The sequence below is a fragment of the Salvia miltiorrhiza genome, chromosome 5 (genome assembly GCF_028751815.1).
Source record: "Salvia miltiorrhiza cultivar Shanhuang (shh) chromosome 5, IMPLAD_Smil_shh, whole genome shotgun sequence".
NCBI classification, from domain to species: Eukaryota; Viridiplantae; Streptophyta; class Magnoliopsida; order Lamiales; family Lamiaceae; genus Salvia; species Salvia miltiorrhiza.
The window spans coordinates 54,782,489-54,787,109 of NC_080391.1; positions in this window are offsets into that span (position 1 = coordinate 54,782,489).

A 4,621-nucleotide genomic window follows, 5' to 3' on the forward strand; every position below is an offset into this window, starting at 1 on the left:
TTAGCATTCTTTATCAATCGAAATTAATTTATGGTTTTAATTAGCTTATTTTTTAATAATTTTTTTGTGTCCGCCCCTGCTACATATGAAACTCAAGTTATAGAAAAGGAAAAAGGTTTTAAAAAATTCAAAAGTAAAATTTAAAATTGATTCAATTTATAGTTATTGGAAAATGAATATTTGAATTTGATTTTCATTTCGATTTTTATTTTTTTTTATTATAACTTTATAAGTTTCCATGATGTTGATAGCTTAACAAAGAGATTTTGGCTTAATTAAGCTGAACCCGTTCCCACTTGGACCAGTGCTTTTTTAAAGCGGATAACGACTTCTTTTTATTAGAAATTATAAAATAAAAATGGGATTAGTATATATTGTAATTTTTATTAGCAATATCTATTGAGTCGAGTTAGTTGCAACTTGCACGAGAAAATATCCCGTGCACTGAGGGAACATTTTTTCTCCTCATTTAAAAAGAAGATTTATAATAATTTTTCATTTTTTTCTGTGGTTACTCTAATTTTCTGAGTCATTAATTAGATGAAAAACGTCTTACCAAATGAACTGCGCTTTATTATCGTGCATTGGGTCAAATTTTCTCTCAACACAATAGAATTATTGGTTTATTTGAATAGTTAAGGTATAATTTAATTTGTTGAGTATTTTAATATATATGATTGGATATTGGAATTTTGGAATAGTGATGAGTTAAAAAGATGAACGCTTTCTCATAGGTTTTTATATATTCTTATATACTACTTTCTCCGTCCATGATAAATACGTCAGATTTTTTTTAGCACGAATTTTAATAAAATATGAGTGGAGTTGATAGTAGAATTGAGATTTTATTTTAAATATGAGTGAAGTAATGTGGACCCTCTCTCCCTACTATTAAAAATGGATATAGCATATTTTTTGTGGACGAATAGAAAAGAAAATTGTGATAATTTTTATGGACATAGAGAGTATCAAATTGAGGTTTTTACTGGGACTATTGAATTTTAATCTTTCAATGGTCATATGTAAAGAAATAATTAGAAAAAAAAATAACTATATTAATAGGGGGTTGGATGGGGGGTAAATTTGAAAATTTAATTTTGTTAAAAATATCATTGTTAAAGAGGTGAAAAATGGGAAAACATGTCAGTTGCCCCCAGCGCCAGTCCACTAAATGCAAAAGGGGTGGCTCCAGACAACTAATAGACTAATAGTTTTCTTTCTATTTTCTTTTAATTTTTAGAGTCTTGGTGCAATTAATGAGAAAAAAAAAAAGTTAAATAAAGGGTGAAAAATATACTCCCTTTTTGTCATTTATATTATACTACATACTTGTTTCCTTTTCGAAGGTTCCAAATAATATAATTTTATTTTCATAAAAATTAATATTTTTTTTCACTTATTTATTAATATATTACTCTTATTTAATTATTTAATTTACTTCATTTTTAATTATTATTAAATAATAAATATGAATATATTAAAAAGTTTACTTATTTATTTTTATTTTTAATGATTTTTTAATTCTTGTATAAATTTGAACCATGCAGCCTAACTTGGAAATGACAAAGAGAAGATGATAATTTAAGAGATTGTCGAAATCAAGATAAGATCGTGCATATCGTAACTACAATTTAATACCTCAAACAAAGCCTTGTCGTAAAAGGTCCACAAATATTAACTTGATAATTGATATCGATTTTTTACCTAAGAATGATCATACTCGAACTATTTAATACTCTATCCGTCTCACCCAAGATGCTACATATTCATTTTTGGGTAGTCCCAACGAAGATGCTACATTTCTATATTTGGCAAAAATAAGGAATTTTAAACACTTAATTAACACTAATTAAGTATTTCTTTATTATCTTCTCTCTCCTACTTTATTACTTTATTACCTTTTCTTTCTTACTTTATCACTTTATTACTTTCTCTCTCTTACTTTATCACTTTATTATTACACACTTAAAACATTAATCTACAACTCCTTAAATCCCGTGCCGAAAAGCAAATGTAGCGTCTTGGCTGGGACGGAGGGAGTACTATATTAGAGCAACAATTAATCATCACTAATTAACATTATATGTCTATATGCGGTTTCAAAAAAAAATTATATGTCTATATAGTATATGCATATATTCCCTCTCCGTCCTAATTACATAGATTAATTGAAATTTATACAAGAACAAACACTCACAGATACTAAGGAGAGAGTAAGGGTGTATACCCTACCATATCTTATAATTGAAAAGTAAGAAGGGGTAAATTTACACTATTTAAAAAAAAATAGACGAATCCCTACCTTCTACTTTGAAAAGCAGTCTCTCACAGAGAAGAATATGTTGGTGTATTGCATTGAGATTCTGTAGAATTTTAAAGGATTTCAAAAGTCTGGGTGTATTCAATCCAGACTTTTAAAAGTCCTTTAAAATCCAGAGGTATTCAATCCGGATTTTTTAAAGTCTTTTAAAATCCAGAGGTATTCAAATCAGACTTTTTAAAGTCTTTTAAAATCGGGTGGTATTCAACATTTCATGGATTTTAATAATCCATGGATTCTGATGGATTTGTCAAAAAAAATACAAATGACGAAATCTGCTCAGATTTCGATGGATTCCTCTAAACTCCACGAGACTCCACGCGAATTAGACCGCCTTCTACTCTAAAAAGCTGTTCCTCGTAGATGAGAACTTGCTTAAACTAGCAGCTCTAATGAGACTACGCCATAGCTAACACCTAAAAGGGATTAGACCGCCTTCTATTCTAAAGAGCTACCCCGCGGAGGAAAGTATGCTTAAGCTAGCAACCCTAAACAAACTACACTATGAATAGTACATAAAGGGGATAACACCATCTTCTATTTTGTGAAAAATAACTCTTCGGATGAAATTTGTGTAAGTAATTTGGTACTATAGAGATAAGGGGTATCTGTCAAGATTGGGAAAACGTCACTTAACATTACAATAACAAAGGTAAGAATAACTTTAAATGAGTTTAAATCCTTAGAGCATCCGCATCGGTTACACGATAGCAACTTACTCGTGTAAGACTGCTATCGTGTAAGCCGATGCAGCCCTCACTTACACGAGGGCTACACGTTCTATCGTGTAGCTCTCACAATCGTTGAAAGCCCCAATTTTTTTTTGAATATTTGAATTTTGAATTTGAAGGCAGCTTTGACTACCTCGATTTCCGTGCCAAATTTGATCGTTCATTTTTTTTCTTCTCTTTATATTCCATCTTTCTCCTTCTTCTTCCTCACTTTCACTCCACAATTCTCCTCTTTCAATCTACACTTCAAGCCTTTTCTTCTTTTTTCTTCCGACAATGGCGGAATCCGACCACGGCTCTTCGCCTGATTCCTCCGACGGTGTAGCTCACGCGATCATGGAGGAGATAGAGCTGCAGAAACAATTGCTTGCACACATCTACGCCCAGCCGGCGCCGGAGGCGGGACGTGTGAAACATCCCCGGTCTTACGTCCACCGTGATCGAGAGGAAGCCCATCTACGTCTTATGCAAGACTACTTCAACGACAATCCGACGTACGGACCTACATTTTTTCGACGGCGTTTTCGAATGCAGAATGAGCTGTTCTTGCGCATCGTCGAGGCTGTTCAAGGTGAAGATACTTACTTCCAGATGACCACTGATGCAATAGGTCGGGACTCTCTCTCCCCGTTGCAGAAATGCACGTCGGCTATCCGCCAGTTAGCCACCGGCGTCAGTGCGGATACTTTTGACGAGTATCTCAAAGTCGCCGACTCCACCGGGCGTGTATGCCTCAAGAAGTTCTGTAAGGCGGTCATCCGGACTTTTGGAGCCCATTATCTGCGCCGTCCAACGCCGGAGGACATCACACACCTTACCCAGATGCACGAGGCGCGACACGGATTTCCCGGGATGCTCGGGAGTCTTGATTGTATGCATTGGGGGTGGAAGAATTGCCCTAAGGCGTGACACGGCGCATATACACGCGGTGATCAAGGGGAGTCAATCTTGATCTTGGAGGCCATTGCATCCCACGATCTGTGGATTTGGCATGCTTTCTTCGGTGTCGCTGGTTCGAACAACGACATCAACGTTCTCAACCAGTCGCCTCTCTTCGCCGACGTGTTGGATGGAACGGCCCCGCCTGTGCTCTTTCAGGTGAACCATCGCTACTACCAGATGGGCTACTACTTGTGCGACGGCATATATTCGGAGTGGCGTTGCTTCGTCAAGAGTCCACCGATGGCGATAAATCAGAAGGAGGTGAGGTTCAAGAAGATGCAAGAATCGGCACGAAAGGATGTCGAACGTGCCTTTGGAGTCCTTCAAGCTCGGTGGGGTCATTCGCAGTCCCGCGCGGAATTGGTACCTGGAGCACCTCCGGGACATCATGTTGTGTTGCATCATTCTCCACAACATGATTGTGGAGCACGAAGGTGAAGGAGCAACCAATTGGAGAGATGACGACACGGGACATGGGGCGTCTAGCAGTGACTCGATGGAGAGTGGTCGAGCAACCCCAGTTTCATTCGAGGAATATGTGCAAAGAGATACCCTTCTCCGAGATAGGCAGTTGCACGCCGCGCTCCAATATGATTTGATGGAGCATGTTTGGGCACGTTTCGGACCT